The sequence below is a fragment of the Telmatherina bonti genome (genome assembly GCF_933228915.1).
Source record: "Telmatherina bonti genome assembly, chromosome: 22".
NCBI lineage: Eukaryota > Metazoa > Chordata > Actinopteri > Atheriniformes > Telmatherinidae > Telmatherina > Telmatherina bonti.
This window is the reverse complement of record NC_136631.1, coordinates 15,092,248-15,105,016: the sequence shown is the minus strand read 5'-3', so window position 1 is coordinate 15,105,016 and position 12,769 is coordinate 15,092,248. Positions and strand designations below refer to the sequence as shown.

The 12,769-nt window shown below is 38.0% G+C and overlaps 1 long non-coding RNA gene across 1 annotated transcript; it reads left to right on the top strand.

Annotated features, from left to right (window-relative positions):
- Positions 1-224: 224 nt before the first annotated feature.
- LOC306772874 lies at positions 225-6,763 on the top strand. Its single transcript, XR_013771786.1, has 3 exons — positions 225-365; positions 1,051-1,118; positions 6,532-6,763. It is a non-coding gene; the product is annotated as an uncharacterized lncRNA (long non-coding RNA).
- Positions 6,764-12,769: the final 6,006 nt, after the last annotated feature.

Below are 12,769 nucleotides of genomic sequence, written 5' to 3'. Positions count from 1 at the left end.
AGAGGATGCAACCAGAACATGTTGAACTCTCAGCTAGAGTTACTGGAACAAGAAAAATCCGAGGGATTTCCCACACGTTTTCAGGGCTTCTTCCTTCAATGACCAAAAAAAAGAAAGAAAAATTTCTCAGAAAAGGCTAGAACATATTGGGTCATCGCTCTTTAAGAGTGACAGGAACTCCTTTCCGCCCCTTTTCCTGCCCCACTTGTTCTTTCCGTGCCCCCACAAAATCGGAGCTTCCCTCCAGTGGTGTTATAACTCTTTTTCTGTCACATCTGAGTATTGACGGTAAAGATGAAGAATGCCAAAGTGATGTCTTTTGGGACTGAGTGGAGACGTTCTTTTCCTGCATGTTTTGAAGTGAGGTGAGGGTGGGCGTCAGTCTGGACAGAAAGGGTATCCCTTATGAAAAAAAAAGAAAAAAGAGAGAGGATATTGTCTGTGTTAGGAACATTGCTTTTTTCTGATGTGCTGTTGCAGCTGCATGTGATTACACGGCGTACCGTAACTGAAGTCCAGCTTATAGAATGTTTCAGCTCCTAAACAGTGTGTAACCACTTTTTCTTTGAGGAAACATACACATGCTCTGATGCTTTATCAATACAGATATCAGCTTACAGTGCTGCAGTTTTCCTTGGGTAATGACAGATGAAGCATCAAACTGAAATATTGAAGGAGATTTATTTGGCTGTGTGGTTTGTTCTGTTTTTAGGAAACATGTCACCACTGGATGCCACATTTCCTCATTGGGAGAGTTTGCATGAATCTACTTCAAACAATGAGAATTTATTTTTGTTTGACTTTATGACTTAATGCATTTTTTAAATGTAGAGCAGTATAGAAATTATTTTTTATTTATTTATTTATTTATTTATTTATTTTTTTTTTTTACCTTTTTCATTTATTTATTTAAAATCTGCAGCTAGAGCTATAAAAAGCCATTTGCTTCAAAAATACCTTCTTTCTGCTTATGTTATTCCACAACAATACATATACAATGTTCTGTCTTCTTACTGTGTTTTTTTTTTATTTATTTATTTTTTTACCTAGCTTTGATGTTTCAGCTTCATGCACCAGATTCCTGCTTTACGGACCAAATCCAATTCCAAAAGTTTAAGGTAAGATTTATTTAGCAGATGATTTCAGACATACAAGAATAAGAAAAATGTCTACGTCTGCAGCTTTTAAGAATAGCAAGGGATGTGTAATGTTCCAAATCAGCTCTTCCACACACCCATGAAGATCAACTGCTCGATCAGTCAGAGATAGGACCAAGCTTCCTTCCGGTACAAAGTCTTTTATTAGACTTTTCATTGCATTGTACAGATTCATTCTATTTTTCAGACTTTCCACTGTAGCAACAGACAGTTTTGTCTATTGGTCCAAGTTCTAAGTGGGCTGAGAAAATAACAGTGAAAAGGCTGGAAATCAAATCATTTGACATACATATATAAATAAAATATTAATAGTGAATTCCTGTGCACGTTATCACAAATGCATGTAAATGAAATCTATTTACTCACTTTAGAAGATGTTCCAGAGCTGACCCTATAGTTCAACACACACTGATCTGGTTCCAAACTTCCACAAGAAGCTCCCCAATGCAGCCCTTTCACACCACAATCAGCTCATCTTGCTGGTGTTCGAAGGTGCTTACTGCAAATGAAAACAGCCAAGCATGGTGAATGATGTGGTCAACATGTCGCATTTTAACTACCAAGAAGGGCGACGAGTTGCCAACTTGTTTGATAATTGTCTCATCATTTTGCACTTCTGCTTTTCATTGCAGGCTGATTATTAGCCGGATCAGCAGCTTTTTACTAATCTGAACACAGAAAAACATTGTAGAAAAAAAAAAAAAAACAAAACAAAAACCAAGCAACGATGAATGCAAATGTACAGTACAGAAATGAGACATTGCTTCAAGTTTTAGGACTGGACTTGCCATTCAACAGAAGAAGCTCAGATGTTTCCACACTTTCCAACAAGTCAAACATGCCATGCTCTGTGGCTAAAGCAACAGTAAAGCTCACAGTCCTATCGTGCAGTTTTTTCATTGTTGCTTTTCCAGACACAAGGGCCTGTGAGTATTGGCCCCATGAGGATGTTTTGTCATCTGCTGAGAAGAGACAAGGCCGCTGATAGATTAAACACAGGACGCGACACAGAACTGTTTCTCCAAATGAATCAGTCTCATACTTTTTAATGCTTCTCCCTGCGCTGCTTCCCTACACTGCATTGGGTTTACAGCTCCACTGGAGGTCCCGCTCACAGCTGGGCATTTGCCTTTGGCAATGTGCTGTGTCAGGGAAAGCGGAGAAACAGAAGCAAAGTGTTTTTGCTTCCATCACGTTGCAGATGCCAGTCATGTGACTGACACTTTCCGGTGCTGCTCCTACTGGGAGGCGTAATGCAGGGGTGCACTGCCTGCTGGGTCGCAGCAATGGGCTGCAGCTTTTAGTGAAAACCTCTTGCAGTGATATATGTTTTCCAGACTTCATGAGGCAGAAATGCAGTGGAAAAAGAGATGCTGGTAGGGGGTGGGGCTGTGGTGCCCTCTAAAAAGAGGCAAGTGCCCCCTATTATTCACTTTTTTAAAGCTAAGTAAAGTTAAGTGTGGGGTTAACAGTGATGTTATGTTTTTTTGTATTATTTATTGGTTAGAATTACATTTAATAGAACAATTTTTGAATGCGCAGTAAAGTTAAAAATAATTGACAACATTTTGGACCAAGTTTCTGCCTTGATGGAAATGATGTAAACACTCATAAAGGAAACGGGCAAGACAAGGGAAAACAAAGGCTGGAAATCCAAACAGAAATAATGAAACACTTTATTATTGATAATTTCAGTAATCAAACACATACGGCCTTACCTCTGGCTCCTGACACACGCTCCCACTGATCAAGTTATGCACATGTCAAGACACATCATAATGAATTAGCCCATAATAATGGCAGTCCTAATAATGACAGCAGAATCCAATTAGTTTCCATAAATCACTATAATCTCATTACAACTATTCATATTTCAGTGCATTTAGCTGTCTCAGCTTATGAATCCCAGAATGGCTGTAATTAAAACTGACCATTTGACTGCCATTGGGGAAACTAAATAATGGACTACTATACCGCTGCTGAACAGAGCAGTTAACTGTTTCCTTCCAGAAAAAACTCCAGTGTTCATCAAAGAAAAGCCAGACTTCAGTGTGGACAAAGTGCGGACTCTAGAAAATGACTGTTTAAATGATCAACTGATAGTGGTCATCTTTCTACGGTGATCAACAGATACAAGCAGGTTTGTATTCTCAGAAAGAGAAGAAAATTGCTGTATTAAGTTTTGTGAAACTGTAATTTGATCACAAAACTTCAAAAGGTGGCATCTACATTTGAGATGGTGGGAATCCTTAAAATATGACTGTCAGTCAGGACGTGTTATCCTAATGTATCTCTGTTCTTATCTGTTATAAGGCGGCGACGGTAAAACTGGCTGCGGTGCCTAAGCTTCAGTTTGGTCCTGTAAACTTGTCATAAATGTTACATGTCTGTATGTCAAACCTTGGACGAGCTAGCTTTAACCTTGAATTTCCCCTCGGGGATGGATCAAGTATTTGATTGATTGATTGATTGATTTTATTGACAATTAAACTTTCACATTAAGGAAAAGACCAGAGAAAATGTTTCTCTGTGCCATTCTGTTTGTTTTGGACAAGAACTAACAGAATAAATGGTTTAGCAAATCGCTGAGATGTTAAAAAGGAGAAGATAATTAAAATGTAACAACAGTGAAATGGTTGAAATTTGAAACAGTGTTATAACAAACACTTAGTTTGGGTTTTACATACCTAAACCAATTGGTAGAGGTGGCTCAGGCAGGTTTATTTCCACATTTTTAAAAAAATAAATTAATCAAAGACACCGCAAATTTATCTCTACCGAATGGTAGACCAGGACCTTAAAGGGTTAAAGCTCATGTTTTTTTTTTGTTTTTTTTTAACCATCTTGTTTATTTAAAGTGACCCTAATAGAAGCAAGCCCCCCATAAATCACAAGGTGCATCAGTGTCATCACATGACATGTTCTGATTATCATGTTCATCAAGTCAAAATAAGTAAAATGAAAAAAAGCAGTTGTTGTAAATTAAGGCTATTGAATATAAACAACATAGGAGCTATTTAACTAAAGGAATTTATACAAATAGTGCAATAAACTATGCTTATGTACAAGTCGCCTGTGATTTTTGGAAACAAATTAAGATCAGATGACACCCTGCCTCCAGAAGAAGTTTGCTAAAATTAGGTTAAAACTTTAAGCGTGTCTAAATAAGCTTTTGGAACTGAAAGCATTCTATTACCAACAATCAAGCTGTTTTTATGGGGAATGCGGTGGCTCATATTTCACTAAAATAATTACGCTTCCAGTCTGTTTTTTTATGGCTGCTCTTTAATCTGTATGAATACATCTAATGACTGGTTTTTGCTATGCTTGCCTGCTGTTTCTCTCTACATGCTTTACTTCAGATCAACTTAGCAATCTTGACTTCAGCAACCATTCAGCTAACAGCAAGTGTTTCAGCTTTTAGGACAAATCTTCATCCCTGCCCTGCAAGAGCAAGTTGTGTCTCCTGCTGCAGGGCTGATTTTCTTACCTCCCACTCTGCCCAGTCTGCAGCAAAGAAACGCAACAGCTGGACCCAGATCTATTTGTGCATATCCATGTGCATATTTTCCTTGAGGCTTGTTTCTTCAATCGAGACTGTACAACCTGTAGGGGAAAACCTTGCACATGTACATATCTCTAAAATGGAAACACAAACATGGGCTTCAACTGATATATTAGATGACAGTGACTATTATTCCATCTTCACTGGGCATTTTTCAGTGACAATTTTAAACTTGTTTCACAGTAGAAATAGAAAACGATGCCCAACCATGTAAAGAGCTGGTTTAAATCACATGTTGACTTTATGAACATGATAACCAGAGCATAATGTTGTATGGTGACATTTAGCTGCATTTCCCATTCGTTCCTCTTTTCAATGGAAATAGCTGGCCGTGTTGCTTTAGCTCTGTGTCAGAAGCAGTCAGGTGTCTGCAATGTTATGCTAGCTTGCTGAATTTAGGCAGTTTTTGCAACATTGTGATAGAACAACAGTAAACTTTAATGTAAGTATTTAAAGCAAAAAAAAAAAAAAAAAGTAATTCCAGAAAGTTTAAAAGTTGTGTTTTTGCCTGAAACATCTAAAGAAATGTAAACAATGTCTGTATGCAAAAGGCTGCTAATAAAATGCAAAAGATACTGTTCAGTTATTATTATTATTATCATTATTATTATGCTAAATGATCTATTTATGTTCACAAAACACTGCTTAATATTTAAGTAAATTGGTTCGACGCTGCCCTAGGAAATGGTCAATGGCAAAAGGACCTTCAGAAAGTCTGCAGAGCTATTATGTAAGACTTCATTTAAAAAGTAACAAGAGAGTTTGGCTCACTGTAACAGAAACATAAAAAATTAGTTTTTTTTTTTCAAGATTTCAGCACAGTACTGTATGTTCCCTGCTTGTGGACACGTTAGCAGCTAGCTCAGTGATCTTAAGTGGCCCCTACAGGGTAGTCATGGCAACTTAATGTCTTTAGAGGACAGATATATGCTGCTGTGCTTCCCTGTGGTGTCACTAGACCTCTTGTGGTTGTTTGAAAAGGCTTTAATTTCAGGTGTCTTGTGTCATAAATACTTATGTAACAGCTACGTCTCTACAAATTCCACCGCATAAAGATGCTTTACTGTGTAATTAGAAGAATGAAGACCTCATTTCCTTCAAGTGTATCATATGGTATTATATAACTGCTTTCTGTGCCCAAGGTGTTCATTGCAGGTGCCTAAACAAACTATTTTAACTCCCTTGTTCACTTTTGCTCTCAGAAAAAGCAGAAGCAGTAAAGACACTGACAGTTAAATCCCTCACACCGCCTGCTACAAAGACAAGGTACAGTAGTTGAGTGTTTTTAATTGAGGGCAGTTTTTATGGCGCTCCCTCTTCTTGGGCTGAAGGATTTATTAGAGTCCCCTCTTCCTCCTCGGGGGCTCTCAGGTTTCCCAGCCAGCACGGCAGCGGTACAGGGTTGCTGCTACTGTACTGTACACCTCAGCACCACAAGCATCCTTCACCTCAAGGAGTGTGCATATGTTTGTATCTGCTACGACTTTTTGGTTTTTGCCTCCTGGACAGAGCTGGGAGGATAGTGGGGATTGATTAAAAAATTTAGTTTGTTACTGCTGCAGTCAGGAAAAAAATAACCTTTAAACAAAAATCCTAAATATTATAAATATAGGATTTATGAACAGGTAGTGTGGTTATGTATGTTTCATTGTTTTTTCCCCAATTATTGGCTTTGAGAACAAAGTGTGATCTTAATAGTTGTGGTCTGAGTAATGTGCTGAACAGACTTGTTGTCTACTCATGAGTCACCTTTGGTGTGATGTTAAAAGGGAGTTTGTATTAAAAATGCTTGCCTGTCTGTTGTTGCAGGTTGTGCAGAAGATGCCTGCACTCTGACCCTGTGGGTGAACGAGGGTCTGATGGAGGAAAATAGAATGAGAGGTCTCTTAATGACAGACTGAAACAAGCACAGCACAGCACATTCCCTAATTAATAAACAAAATATGTCAAAAAGAAACAACCCTGCGATGGACTCGCAACCTGTCCAAGGTGTACCCTGCCTCTCGCCTAATGATTGCTGGGATGGACTTCAGCTCCCCTAGGACCCTTAATTGACTGAACAAATAAATGTCAAAAAGAAACATAACTAAAAAGCTCAAAATGACTGACTGTATTGGGAAATAAACTAATCGGATCCTTTTATCCTGACTTATTCGTACTTTCTTTTGATCTATAGTGTGTTAATTCTGGAAGATTGTTTCAGAAAAGCTTGTTATTGACCAAAGAGCTGATTGCATCCTGAGTATATTTGGGATGTTCCTCCAGTCAGAACTTGTGTTTGTTGCCTGCTGTTTTCATATTTATATATAAAAAGTATTGCTGTATTCACTTAACGATTTAAAGGTGCAATATTCAACCTGCAGAAACCAGCTGGTGTCAGCCCAAAACAAGCAAACAACCCAAACCAAAACTTAATCTGAAGCCCCTCAGCAGAACACCTCTATGAGGAAAAGAGGGATTAGCCTACTTGGTTTTAGTCCAAAATGTCTTTTTGTATGAGTTTTTTTTTTCTTTTTAAGCAGAAGAATGCATTTGTAAACCTAAAATAAACTTTGAGAAGTTTATCTGTTTCAGACAGACATGTTGACGTGTAGTCTGAGTCTGAATCAAAGGAAACTACCAAAAACCTGCATGACTCACAACCAGGACTGAGGAGTACCACCAGCTTTTACATTTAATTTGATAAAGTTAATAATATAAGTTATGTTTAACTTTACCCTCCAGTTTTTGCTACATTTTGCTAAATGCAGCATTACATACATTAGCAGATGTATTTATCCAATGCAGCTTTTGAGCTTTCCCGTAAACGTTGTAAACACTGAGAGGTACCAAGATGGAGATAAAATGAGTACTTGTTGTTGAATCTCCATAAAACATCTCTTTTCCAGAATATAGATGGAGAGATGATCAAAGTGCTCTGACCACGAGCGCTTTACTGTAGCGAGTACAGACATTATTAAAAATGGTTTTTGGTTGGCCTGTAAAGAATAAAATGTTATATGTGTGTGTTTTGCGATAATAGAGAGCAGACATGTCAGACATTTAGTAAACCAGAACTGATTAAAGCCTTGCTGCAGACATACTGTACAAATGAAAAATCAGTGATCACACCCCAACCTGCACAAGGATCACATGACTTCTCAAACAATAAGCATTCCTTTTGTTTGCACTATAAATACTGATATTTTTCCAGATCTCAGCAGTGGTGCTCTACCACAAAAACTTGCATGGACAGTGTTGAAAGTATAAATGTAAAAAATAATGGCGTGAAATGGGCCACTACATGCTTATTAAAGGTATACATAAAGGTACAAAGTATTTGTACCTTTCTTACCCAATGTCTAGATTGTCGAACCTAAGTTGTCAAGGACATCTGCCTGGATGATGTGGTCACCGAGCTCAATGTAGAGCGCCGGCACATCTACGACATCATGAATCACGTATTTGAAAGTGCTATTTTACAATTAGCATTTTGCAGTTTGTAGCTTTGAAGTCTCAATTTCAGACCAAGCAGCATTACTCAGATTTCATCAAAAATATTATTTTAGATACAGAAAAGATTTTATGTAGCTTCAGTTTTTCATCCTGGAGCTTCTTTGAGTTTTGGACTTTCCAGTTTGATGGCAATAAATGATGACAGGGATGATCATGCTGTAGAGTTTCTCATAACAGCACTCATATTAAGTGAATCACACAAGCAGACAGCTTGGGAGCTGACTTGGTATAAAAAGACAGTGGATTCTGTGTAATTATGTTTTAATGTAAGTGACAAATATCTAGAGTAAAACCTGCAGTACTCTGCTAAAATTGTTAGCTTAATATAATATGCTGTAGATTGCCTTAAATATTGTTTATGCTTCATTATGGTACAATCACTTCAAAAACATATTAAAAAGAGTTTAGTTAAAAACTGCATTGTGAAACTCTTATCAGTCTTAAGTCACATTTCCATCAGTCGTTTTGATTCGAATCTGAGTCTGTTTGCTCGGACTCAGTCTGCCTACAAATGCAGGTCTCGGCCCATTTCAAGTGGACCGAATACAGGAAACAGACAAAGACAAAAAAGTCACTTCCTGCATTTGACGGAGCATTGCATTGTGGGTAAATACTTAGCGATCGTGTTAAGGGTCCTGTGCCTCATCTGTTTCATCATCATAAGGACATTGTTGCAGTGTATTTCTGCAGAATACCTGCAATATGAGACAACATAAAAAACCAAAACATCAATAGTTTCATCTCCATGTTTAACTTGTAAGACTTGTAAAGGGAGTTTTCTTCTTCACACAGGTCTTGTCTTCTCTTTTGCTAAATACTAGTGCAGCGGCACCTTTGGTGGGAAAGAGGATATATATTATTGTATAGTTTTAACGCGTTTGACCAAAGTGCAGCATGAACACGATCTCGGTTCGCATGGATACATCCCCCTGCAACTGAACCGATTCCCAATCGGACCGAGTCTAGCGGCCTGTCCTGATGTGAATGCACCCTTATACACAAAGCTAACCATTAGTTAACATTAGCAAAACCCTCTAATGCTCATTTTGGCCAATTCTACATATAGAAAGCCATAAAGTTTGTCTGTGGGTTTGCCCTTTAGTTGTTCAGCTTTTATGTTCTAAGCTAAAGATGAATTTAGGCTTTCCCACTATGTATCCTATCCTATCCTATACATAAATAATGGGTTCTGTCTCCAGGGCTCTTGGGATTGTGTCTTCAGATACAGCAAACGGAGCAGTACCACCAGAAATCATGGGGGAAACTGTAGGACAACTGACAATCATCACCTAAGAGAGTCCAGCTTTGCATGATATAACTGCACAAGAGAAAGCACACGCTCTTCTAACCAGTTTGTCCTTCTGCCCAGTTCAGGACATTATGTTGCATATAATAGCCCGTATAGAAAAAATCTGAAGGGTCACTTCCTCCCAAAAGGTCTGGACATGCACTGGCATGCACACATGACCACACCGGCTGCAACAACACAGAACAGAGAAGCTCAGATTACAGCATAGACTGCAGAGAATGAACTTTGACTGGAACTACCAGGACGTTATTAGGTGCCGTTTCTTGATTTTTTGCAAAAATAATGCCAAGATGATTTTCATACAACAATTAACTTCATTAAGGAATTAAATAAATAAGCCAAAGGGAATATTTGGTGTCTGAAGCAGGATGAGTTCATCTGTGTGTAGCATCCAGGAGAACTTTCCACAGCTCCTCTGTGTATTTCGGCTGCTTCTGTGCCTTCTTTCTTTTTATATGATCACATATTTTCTCCATGATGTTGAGATCAGGTCTCAGAAGGTGCCATCTGTGTTCTCCAAGATCGGTCTTTATGAGTCTGATGGTGTCATCACAGCTTCTGCAGAACAGCATGAAATGCAACAGTGGAAACAAACTTTATGGTATGACTATTTGGAGCGGTGATATGGATATAAAAATAGATGGTGACAATTTAAGTAACATGTCAAGAGCCTGAAAGGCATATCTTGGGCATGAATAAAAGAATGACTGAAATCCAATCATTTAAAAACTATTTGGGATTTAGCTTTTAAAAGTGTTAACCACATGCACTTTCCATTCTGGTCGCCAAGCATCATTTCATAACTTTCATACTATTATTCTCAACACTTCTTAATATGTTACATAAGCCTAACAGCTTCAATAAAGGCAACTGGATTTCTTTTCTTGCTCTTGAATATGTTTCACTTCATATGTTTCACATCAAAAAGACTTATTTAGTTCTCTTAAAGCATCTTGATAAACCAAGAAAAGAAGTTCTGTTGGGTTTCGTCAAGCTTAGTATTACCATGACCTGGATGACTGAGAGGCACACTAACATATGCTGTGTTGCCTTACTTTTAATTTAATTTGAGCAGATTATATTTTATGCCGTGCAAATCTTAAAAAAAAAAATAAATAAAATAAATATATATATATATATACACATATATATATATATATATATATATATATATATATATATATATATATATATATATATATATATATATATATATATATATATATATGTATATATATATATCAATCAAAGAATCTGTATGTCCCTGTGTACTTACAGGCTGAATAAGTGGAAAATAAACAGTTTCCATGCTGGAAACTTTTCCCCTCCCTTATGGGAAAAGTCTTTACCTGCATTTCAGATTATTAACTGCTGAGATTGCCGCAGATTTACTCCTCTTCTGCTTTGTTTTCAAATGTTTTTCCAGTTGAACCATCACATTTTATTAGTGAAACTGTTTTATCCCCACCACAATTTTTAAAATGTATTAGAATTACAGCTAAACTTGGGGGGCATTCTTGTTGTGCTTCTCTTAAGCATCTGCATTGACCAGCAACAAGCTTTTGGCCCAAGGGATGGAGGAGCAGACTGGCCTCTTTGATTGAAGTCGATGGTCTATGCACACAAGAGAACTTGACCTGTGTGGATCAGCTGTCATCTTAAAAATGCGTCCACTGCTCCAGGGGGCAAATTCATCCAAAGAGAAACAAGCTTTGTTCTCCTCATCTGTGAAACGATTTAAAACGTGGGGAGATAGGATTGGAAACAGAGCAAGACAAAACTGACTCAAAGAGTTGTCTGCCTTTGTAAATCAGGAGGTTTCAGGGAATTAATTTAACCACCAGATGATTTAAAACATCCATTTGTCCAACAGACAGGCCTATGTACAGTAGTAATTTAGTCTTATCTTGTACTACTAAACATAATAAACACAGGGAAAGTGGAGGAATGTGTGAAATATTGCTGGAGGAAAGACAAATAAACATCTGGCCCCCTCTGCGCCAGACCAGGAAAGGTCTTTTCAGGCTGACCAGCTCCCCTCCAATCCTACTTGACACCGTTTCAAAGTCCAAATGGGAACCAGGGTCAGACAAGTCCAGATTCTCTCACTGCGTGAACTCTCAACTTCATGACAGTTTGCTGATGGCGAGTCTGGTTGATGAGGGGGAAGGGGCGTATTGGCTTGACAGCCAGTGCAAAGATCAGATGGAGTAAACACCAATACATTACATAACATGGATTCAGCATCCACCTTTTTATCCACAATGACTTTCCAAAGAGGAGAATGCAGATTTGTTATTGTACTGATTGAGTTTCCAAGCAAAATAAACAAAAAAGAATTATGATTCTGTTTTAATTTCTTGTTGTTATTATAGCATTTGAATTCTGAATTTTAATGCAGTCTCTTTTGCCCCCTTTTTTATTTTTACAACTTTCATTCATTCATCATCCTGACCGCTTAGTTCAGTTAAGGGTTGCGGGGAAGCTGGAGCCTATCCCAGAAGTCTTTGGGCAAAAGGCAGGGTACAGCCTGGACAGCTCGCCAGTCCATCGCAGGGCCACAAACAACCACTCACACTCACTCCTATTTAGAGAAACCAATTAACCTAACATGTCTTTGGGAGGAAGAGAGAGAACCCGGAGAGAATATGCAAACTCCACACAGAAAGGCCTCTCCCCAGCCGAGGATCAAACCAGCGACTTTCTTGCTGTGACGCGCAGTGCTAACCACTATGCAGCCTTTCACACAACTTGATTTGACACCGTTTTGAGAGAATGTGTTTACCAGAGATACTGTGTTCCACGAAAATAAAAATCCTCATTCCCATTCCAGAAAACAGTATTTTTGACATTTCATATGTCTTTGACACACGTGTTTAGCAGAAAGAAATCCATAGATAAATATAAATAACATGAAAACATAATTTTGGATGAGGTGCATGTCTGTCAGTTCTTCTTGATTAATGATGAGAGGGAATGAATGAAGGTGTTGAGATCTCTGTGACTTGGGTGAATTTTTCAACCATACAGTTGGTGGTTCATTCAATAAAACCTTACAAGTGTTTGTATGAGACACTGAATTTAACACTACCCCGATACACTCATGTGTGTATGAATGTAGGAAACATACCTGCATACTGTACAGAAGAATAAGTGTTTGGGTAAATGAAAGACACATGTATATGATGGATGCCGTATTACAGGTTGCCATGGTTACAATGCAACATGTTATGATAAGCCTTT